At 42.0% G+C, this 9,731-nt stretch overlaps 1 long non-coding RNA gene across 1 annotated transcript; it reads left to right on the forward strand.

Annotated features, from left to right (window-relative positions):
- Nucleotides 1-329: 329 nt before the first annotated feature.
- LOC115458556 lies at nt 330-9,635 on the forward strand. Its single transcript, XR_003940086.1, has 3 exons — nt 330-339; nt 3,168-3,171; nt 9,545-9,635. It is a non-coding gene; the product is annotated as an uncharacterized LOC115458556 (long non-coding RNA).
- Nucleotides 9,636-9,731: the final 96 nt, after the last annotated feature.

The following is a 9,731-nucleotide window of genomic DNA, read 5'->3' on the forward strand; positions in this document are numbered from 1 at the left end:
AGATCGCCAAGACCTGTCGTTTCTTTCTTTACATCCATAAAATCCGCCCCTTTCTTTCCGAGCACTCTACCAAAAACCCTCATCCACACCCTTGTCACCTCTCGTTTAGACTACTGCAATCTGCTTCTTGCTGGCCTCCCACTTAGTCACCTCTCCCCTCTCCAATCGGTTCAAAACTCTGCTGCCCGTCTCGTCTTTCGCCAGGGTCGCTTTACTCATACTACCCCTCTCCTCAAGTCGCTTCACTGGCTCCCTATCCGTTTTCGCATCCTGTTCAAACTTCTTCTACTAACCTATAAATGTACTCACTCTGCTGCTCCCCAGTATCTCTCCACACTCGTCCTTCCCTACATCCCTTCCCGTGCACTCCGCTCCATGGATAAATCCTTCTTATCTGTTCCCTTCTCCACTACTGCCAACTCCAGACTTCACGCCTTCTGTCTCGCTGCACCCTACGCCTGGAATAAACTTCCTGAGCCCCTACGTCTTGCCCCATCCCTGGCCACCTTTAAATCTAGATTGAAAGCCCACCTCTTTAACATTGCTTTTGACTCGTAACCACTTAAACCACTCACCTCCACCTACCCCCTCTCCTCCTTCCTGTACACATTAATTGATTTGATTACTTTATTTTTTGTCTATTAGATTGTAAGCTCTTTGAGCAGGGCCTGTCTTTCTTCTATGTTTGTGCAGCGCTGCGTACGCCTTGTAGCGCGCTATAGAAATGCTAAATAGTAGTAGTAGTAGACAGGGACACAGAGAAGCAATGATGGATAAGGGGGGATAGGGATACAGAGGTGCAATGCTGAACATAGGGGACAGGATAGACACAGCAAAGAGATGTGGATAGGGGAAGATAGGGACACAGTAGAGATGCTGAACGGGGGAGAGGGCAGGAATACAGGGACAATGGATGATATACTTGAAGAAAGAATAAACATCAAATGGACAGGTTACACTGGCAAGAAAAAAAACAGAAACCAGAGACTAGGACCAACACAATAAGAAAAATGAAATGACCAGACAACAAAGACAAAAAAAAGAATTTTTTAGTTTTAGGAATGTGCATCATAATCTGCCAGAAGTAGTTGGCTAGGGCCTGTGAGAAAAAACTCACTCATTGGCCTTCAAGCTCCAGCACTGGGATGGGTCACCCTTGGTGTCTCTGGGATACTGTCTGCTGTCCCCACAAACAACTGTCTAGCCATATCTAATGGTTGGACCCACACTACTCACAGACTCAAAGAGGAAAGACACAGCACATGGAGCCAAAGAACCCCAGGCAGGCAAAATGCTATAAAACAGACTTGAGTGAGTTTTTGCAAAACAAGCAGCCAACAACAAACAAAACCTGAACATTATAGCTCCTGCTCTCTTCCTAGTCTTTCCTCTTTGGTACTGTGTATTTCACAAAAAGATCAACCTTACGCTTTCCAATGCCTGCCTTTCTTAGAAATATCTAAAACCAATTAAACCCATACATAAAACACATTTTTATATCAAGAACAACCAGCCTTTTCTTTTATTGAGACGTCTAACGCCAGTAACTCCAGGGAATCTATTTTCTTTATGCCGAAAAGATCATTTATCCTGACTTCATATTCTCTGGCTTCCAAACTCCTCCTCTGAGCTGCAGGCAGCAGTCATCATACTGAGAAGAGAGATCAACAACCTAAACTTCAAAAACACAAAAGAAGTAGGTGGGGTGCAAGGAAGTTTAAAAGAACATGAGAGGGCAGGAGCGTGCTTGGCCCATTCTGTGGCCTGAAGCCAGTAGGTGGAGTTTGCCGCCATACTGAATCAGCCAGAACAATAGCAAACTTTATTAGAAACAAGGAAATAACAGACTATGCATGGATCGTCACTAAAAAGACTTTATCATAAACATTTAAGTACAACACTGTATTTTTAAAGCAAACTTAAAACATGATTTTCCATACTAAAAAAACCTAATATTACTACTACTACTACTTAGCATTTCTATAGCGCTACAAGGCATACGCAGCGCTGCACAAACATAGACAAAAGACAGTCCCTGCTCAAAGAGCTTACAATCTAATAGACAAAAAATAATTGCCATGATTCAGAAACCGTGAATTAGACATACATAATATAAAAATCAGAAACTGTTAACTCATCACACACAAGGGTCTTGTTCTGAATGTGCAAATACAATTGAAGTGAATATCAACCATGTGCCGCTACCAATAAAGGGCTCGGGTAAAATGATCCATATTTTACCCAAACCCATCAATAAATGCCACAATCCAAAAGTCAGACAACTCAACTTATCCAGAAGTATCATGGACCAATTACAAAGGATGAGCAGCATTATCTGATGTTCTTATCAAGCAAGAATTACCCTTAGGACTTCACCTCACAAGTTGCCCAAGAGTAAAGCTGCCAACTCACAAGTAAGTATTGGAAATTGGTCTAAATCATTCCAATGGACTTTGGAGACTATCCAGCTCGTCACAAAAGTACTGGTCTGAACACTTGCCTCTCAGTAAACTTGTTTGCATCTCATCAGCAGGAGGTGACAATAAATGATAAATGATGTTACATGTTAAAAAGAAAAAAGCACTAATTTCTGTAGCCAGCTGCTGTACCTTCAAGCATGAGCAAAAATAATACAAGATAATGTGAATAATGAAAGATAAGAGTGGATAACACTATTCTCAGACATTTGCAGAGATACTAAAATACGCTCACAGGCCGAGCAACCCTCTTCACATGCATTCAAGGACTCGGGACCCCCACCTGTAGTTATGTCATTTCTCCCTTCTTCCATTATCCATGGCTCAGCAGGTCCTTCCCGTCTGTGGTCCGGCAAACCGCATCTGTCTCCCTCCACTCCCCTACCCCGTCCGTGGTTTGGAAGCTCTCCCAACTAGCCTAGCCCTAGGCTGTTTGGTGAGAATCCACGAGTCCCCACCCACAGGCGTTCCATCATTGCTGTGCAGCAGTAGGTAGTCCAGCATGCTGCTAATCTGTAGTGGCACTGGGACACTGTGCAGTGGTTCACTCAGCGTGGTCCCTCTCTAGGGATCCCACTTTTACCGCTGTTGCCATTGCTGCAGCTGCTCTGCTCAGCTCCTGCTTCACACAACCAGTATTCCCAGAAGGGTTGGAATATATAGTAACATAGTAAATGACGGCAGATAAAGACCTGTACGGTCCATCCAGTCTGCCCAACAAGATAAACTCATTTTACATGGTATGTGATACTTACTTTATATGTATACCCGAGTTTCATTTGTCCTTGCCTTTCTCAGGGCACAGACCATAGAAGTCTGCCCAGTACTGTTCTTGTATTAAGTTTTGAAGCTAACATCGAAGCCTCTTAAAATTTACACTCTAGCCCATCCCTATCTATTCAGTCACGATCAGGGCGTTGACTACTACTACTATTACTATTTAGCATTTCTATAGCGCTACAAGGCGTACGCAGCGCTGCACAAACATAGAAGTCTGCCCAGTTCCCGTTTTATTTCCAATTACCGGCATCGCCACCCAATCTCCACTAAGATTCAAAGGAACCATTCCTTCTACACAGGATTCCTTTGTGTTTATCTCACGCATGTTTGAATTCCATTACCATTTTCATCTCCACCACCTCCCGCGGGAGGACTTTCCACATATCCACCACCCTCTCCATGAAAAAATACTTCCCGACATTAGTCCTGAGTCTTCTCCCCTTCAACCTCAATTCACATCCTCTAGTTCTACCGCCTTCCCGTCTCCGGAAAAGGTTTGTTTGCGGATTAATACCTTCCAAATATTTGAACGTCTGTATCATATCACCCCTGTTTCTCCTTTCTTCCAAGGTATACATGTTCAGGACAGCAAGTCTCTCCTCGTACGGTTTGCAACACAAATCCCATACCATTTTCGTAGCTTTTCTTTGCACCACTTCCAGTCTTTTTAGATCCTTTGCAAGCTACAGCCTCCAAAACTGAACACAATACTCAAAATGGGGCCTCATCAACGACTTGTAGAGGGGCATCAACACCTCCTTTCTTCTGCTGGTTATGCCCCTCTCTACGTAGCCTAGCATCCTTCTGGCCACGTCCAGGTTTTAACCCAAACTGGCTCAGTCTGTTCTCCTTTTTCTGGAGCCATATAGTACTGTATCCCAGAGTCCCCCGGTGTAACACAGGTGTGGGTTTGTATTAATCTGGACCGGGGTAAATCTCAGGTATGCAGCCATGGCACAGGCGGATGCTCTACTCCCCTTCCTAGAGAATAGATGGCTCTGAGAGCAAGAGACTGATTTCCTAAACACCAGTGAACTGCATACCTTGTAACAAAACTGACAAGGTTAGCTCAGCTACAATACTTGGCCTCACCCGAAAGACTGTGCTATCAGTATCCAGAATACAGATCTTGGACTTTATTTCTGGACTGAGAGACTTGCTGGGGCTTCATCTTGAGTCTCAACAGAGGAATCTGATTCTTTACCCTTGGAAGTTCAGGGTTTAGTTAGTTCATGGTTTTATCTGTGACAGATTGGTTTTTCAGGACTGGTGATCAGGAAATCATTAGCTGGTAAGAGTATTTTGCACAAGACACATTAGTTGTGTAGGTTCTCATAATCTCATTAGGATATCAGTATTGTGATTAGTTGTGTGATCACTTAGAGGGGGATAATCAAACGGGGCGCCCATCTCTAAGGATGGCCCTGTAAAGGGGCGGGGCAACCCATATTATTGAAACAAGATGGACGTCCATCTTTCGTTTGCATAATACGGTCGGGGACGCCCAAATCATGAAATTTAGGTCGACCTTAGAGATGGCTGTCCCCGGTTTTTGGCGATAATGGAAACCAAGGCCACCCATCTCAGAAACAACCAAATTCAAGCCATTTCGTCGTGGAAGGAGCCAGCATTCATAGTGCACTGGTCCCACTAACTGAATGGAAAAAGCTGCTCCCGATCCGGAAAGGAACGGGCATGCATGAAGGAAATTGCATGCAAATGAGCTGCTTGCTGTTAGCTCATTTGCACACGATTTCCTTCCTAAGGAGGGGAAGCAACGGCAGTTGAGGCTGTCCCTCCCTGTGACGGCAGTTGAGGACATCCAAAATGTGGATGTTTCTGTGAGAAGGACATCCATGCCTTTGCTATGCCTCTGACACCCCCCTTTATTTATTTATTTGGATTTTTGATCACGAGTAGCAGCAGTGGGATTTCAACCAGTCACCTCTGGATTGCAAGACCAGTGCTCTAACCACTAGGCCACTCCTCCACTCCACTCCCTTGAAATTTGGCCATCCCTGTGGGGGGCAGTTGAGGACGTCCAAAATGTCTGAAAGAAGGATGTCCACGCCTTTGTTATGCCTCCACTGACACACACATACTCCCCCCCCCCCCCCCACAGGGATGGCCAAATTTCAAGGGAATGGAGTGGAGGAGTGGCCCAGTGGTTCGAGCACTGGTCTTGCAAACCAGAGGTGGCCGGTTCAAATCTCACTGCTGCTACTTGTGATCCAAAATCCAGACAAATAAATAAAGAGGGTGTCGGAGGCATAGCAAAGGCATGGATGTCCTTCTCACAGAAACATCCACATTTTGGACGTCCTCAACTGCCGTTGCAGGAAAGGACGTCCTCAACTGCCATCGTAGGGACGGAGGCATAGCGAAGGTCATAATCTTAGAAAAAAAAAAAGACAAGTTTTTGAAGTTGTTTTTTTCGAAGCGGGAGGTGGTTAGTAACCACTAAGTTAGGAGAGGCCATCCCCGATTCCCTCTGGTGGTCATCTGGTCAGTTTGGGCACCTTTTTGATGTTTGGTCATGAAAAAAAAGGACCAAGTAAAGTCGGCCAAATGCTCGTCAGGGACGCCCTTCTTTTTTCCATTATCGGCCAAGGACGCCCATCTGTTAACCATGCCCCCGTCCCGCCTTCGGTACAACTGCCAACACGCCCCCTTGAACTTTGGTCGTCCCTGTGACGGAAAGCAGTTGAGGACGCCCAAAATCGGCTTCGATTATACCGATTTGGGCAACCTTAGGAGAAGGACGCCCATCTCCTGATTTGTGTCGGAAGATGGGCGCCCTTCTCCTTCGAAAATAAGCAGGATACTTAGTCTATTTGGCTAATCATATTTCTTTGTATATATCTTGGTGATAATATATTTTTGGTAGCATAAGTCTATTTTTGTAAATCTGCTTTGCATCTGCCATATAACTATTACTTTTCTACCTAATAAATAATATATTTCACCCTGTGGCATTGTTCCTTTCATTGGTACAGCTAGCTAGCCTAAGGGCCAATTAGGTACTGTCATATTCCCTGAGCAAACGAGTCCAGAATAATTGCTTTTGCTGATATAAATGTACCTTACATTAGTGGTTCACTACTCGTTTGGAGCACTATTGAGTCCTGGGAGTTGTAGTACATATATATGGCCAAGTAACCAATGCAGTTTTCCCAGAAACACCAATTCCCAGCGTCCTATAGGTGTGCTTGTCTTGTAAGAATGAAAAGTTTCAGGGAGTTATTCCTTAATTTCCATCTTGGCCTGCAGTAGTTGACACTATGTTTTCTTGCTAGACCAGAACAAATCCCTCAGAAGCTTACTATTAATAATGTTTATTTCCAACTTTCCTCAGTTATTAAGATTTTGGGGGTTCAAATTAACAGTACTCTCTTATTAAAACCACAGGTAAATTGTGCAGTTTATAAAGTGTTTTGTTTTGCAGAAGAAGTTTCGTACAATTAGGAAATTTTTTGAACTTAGTCAATATGAACAACTGATACCCTCTTTGTTGTTGTCAACTCTTGATTACTGCAATTTGATCTCTCTGGGTTGCTCTAAGAGCTCATTAAGAAAGCTGCAAACAGTGCAGAACACGGCAATCAGATTGATTTTTGGTTTATCTGAGTTTGACAGCGTTTCTTTTTTTCTATATAAAACTTCACTACTTGCGTGCTGCAGCCGGAATCTCATTTAAATTAGCTTGCTTTCTTTTTAAAGTGTTACAAGGGCAGATTCCTAATTGTATGTTGACTCACTTTTGTTTTGCTTCCTCTAATAGAGCCTGGAGATTTATTGCTGATAATGTTTTCATATTTTCTACAGTTAAAGGAAGGAAAAGATTAGGTCTTTTTGATAGGTTACTAGCAGTTCAGGGAACCCGTTTATGGAAATAAATTGCAGGATTGTTTTTTTTCTATTTCAATCCTACTTGTCATTTAGGAAGCTTATAAAAACCCATTTATTTCGAAACTTTTTTTAACTAAATTGTTTTCTTTTATTTTTCTAGTGCTTCCCAGAAGTTTGTTCTGGTTTCTTTAATTTGGAACCTGCTTAGAACTGCAATGTGTTAGCAGGATAGAAATCCAGATATAATTTAATGTAATGTGTAATACTGTCCATTTTCTTTCAAGTTTCCAAAAAAAAAAAAAAAAAAATCTTAAATTTTCAAAAGCTCTTTGTCAAACCAATTTTGCCTCACTTTGTCAGGTCACTTGCTATGCAGTGGTGCTATTTCATCAGATTTTTCTGCTGAGATCATTCCAGGTTAGTAATAAAAAATCAGCTTCTTGTTCTAAACTAATCTACCCTACTCCAGAAAGTATTATCAATTTTACCTCTTATAATGTAATTATTAGTTGACATGTTGAAATGTTTTTCATAAACTTATAAAATATAGTCTGTAACGACAACTGACTGAGTCACAATGTTGTCCTGATACCAAAATATTATTGAGTATTAGTTTTATATGCAAAGATATCTAACTGATGACCCTTTGAATATGTGGTAGTGGTTGGGGGTAATGTATTTAATGAGTTCAGAAAGGAATTTACTGTCCTGACCTTAGGATCAGTACCTTGTTCTAAATGTAGATTCAAGTCTCCTAGTAAGATAATATTGGCATATTCCATATTAACTGCTGATATAAAATCTACAAAGTACTCATGAGCAATTTTCCATTTCCCTGGCAAACAATAAAATAGGATACAATACAGTGAATCATCTGAACAGTACAGGATAACATCTCTAATGAAGATGACATAAAAGCGAGCTTCCTCTGAACACTGAGGAATAACTATAGATGAATGCTAAGCCCCCTCCCTTTCCTTATTTCCCTGGGTTAGTGAATCAGCTTATATCCATTTGCAGGATTATCAAAAAGTTATAGCCAGGTTTCTGAAATGACCACCAGGCCTGGTTGTTCTTCCATGTCAACTGGCATGCAAAACCCACGTTCACGTTTCTAAATCTGTTATGTTGTGTCTTCTGTGTCATATGATGATATTACTTCTACTAAATTTGGCATAACCCTCACAGTCAAGTAAAGCATTATGACTATGAGATACATAATACATTTTAGGCTGACTTGAGGTATAAAACGGTCAGTATCTGCCAACCAAGAACGTAGAAGATATTGCTGTTTCCCAGAAGTAAGATAAACAGAAAACAAGCCAACTATCTCAGCTTCATGGCCATGCTAAACTCACAAAATTATCTCACCACAATAAAAACAAATTAAAAGGAACCTTCCAGCCTGCAGTCTTAGTGAAGTGACCACAATAAAATACAGTCCTACATAACATTACTAAAAAAACGTATTCCAAAGCCAAAATCAAACTTAAAAATTGCACACAAAATTGCGTTTGGAAGCAGTTTCTAGAATTGGATCAGGAATGATTATCTTTCAACCAATCTGTTCCAATAAGGGACCCAGTTTCTGAAAAAATGCCACCATCTGTCAAAGTTACCCCCAAAGGGCAGGCCATGCCCCTTTGATGTGCCCCTTTGGTGGTGCGCCTGAGGCAGTGTGATTCATTCTTGGTGCGCTTTTCAGCTTGAACAGGTAGGAAGAGATGACACAGTGGGTTCAAGCCACACTGCTGGAGATGTTGCCGTGCATAGTGAAAGAGGGTAAGATAACAGCACTGCTGAAATAAGATGTTACCAACAATCAGGATAAAAAGCACAGTTCAGAGGGATAGTAGACAGTAAAAAAAACCTTCCTTGGCCCTGGCTTGCTTTTAAGCTTGAACAAGCAGGAAATGATAACACAGAATGGAGTGGGGCTACGCCACACTACTGGAGATGCTGCTCTGCACAGTGAAAAATGGTAAGATAATGGTGCTGTTTTCTTCAGATGTCTGAAGCTAGTAATTCCTGGGAACTGGTTTTCTTAGTACAAGCACCACAAAGCTCTGAATCGAACAGAAAAAATAAGTGGAGACACCAGAGTCTGCCTCATTCATGACTTTGTTTAAAGGTATGAGGCATTCTGAACAAAAAAGAACCAAGTCACGAATTTACACACTTAAAATATCACATCCTCACAGACAGGCAGGTGCTCTGTTCCATTCCAGCTGGCTAAATGTAGCCTGTGTCGGTTACATCAGCTACAGCAAACTAGGGCTAACTACAAAAGCTTCCTACAAGCCGGTAAGCTGCATAGTGAGTGGCTCTAGCTGGACAGCCAGCGTGTCCTTGATGTCTCCTTACTGTAGTGGTGACAGATGTACCATGTGAATCTGTAACTTCTGTCAAATGTATAGTCAAATATGGTTCCATGAAAGATATTAATAGTAAGAAGAAACTTTGAGTGTAGATCTTGTTTAAGATTTGTGTCTGTTGTAAATCTAAATGCTCCTGGAACACAGTACTTTTTTGCTGTTTGTTCGTTTTATTGCTGACATATATTTCTTCTCAATTTTCTGTCCTGGTCTTCCTCCTAGTGTGGGCTTCATAGATGCTATTGAGATT

This window comes from Microcaecilia unicolor, chromosome 1 (assembly GCF_901765095.1).
Source record: "Microcaecilia unicolor chromosome 1, aMicUni1.1, whole genome shotgun sequence".
Lineage (NCBI taxonomy): Eukaryota > Metazoa > Chordata > Amphibia > Gymnophiona > Siphonopidae > Microcaecilia > Microcaecilia unicolor.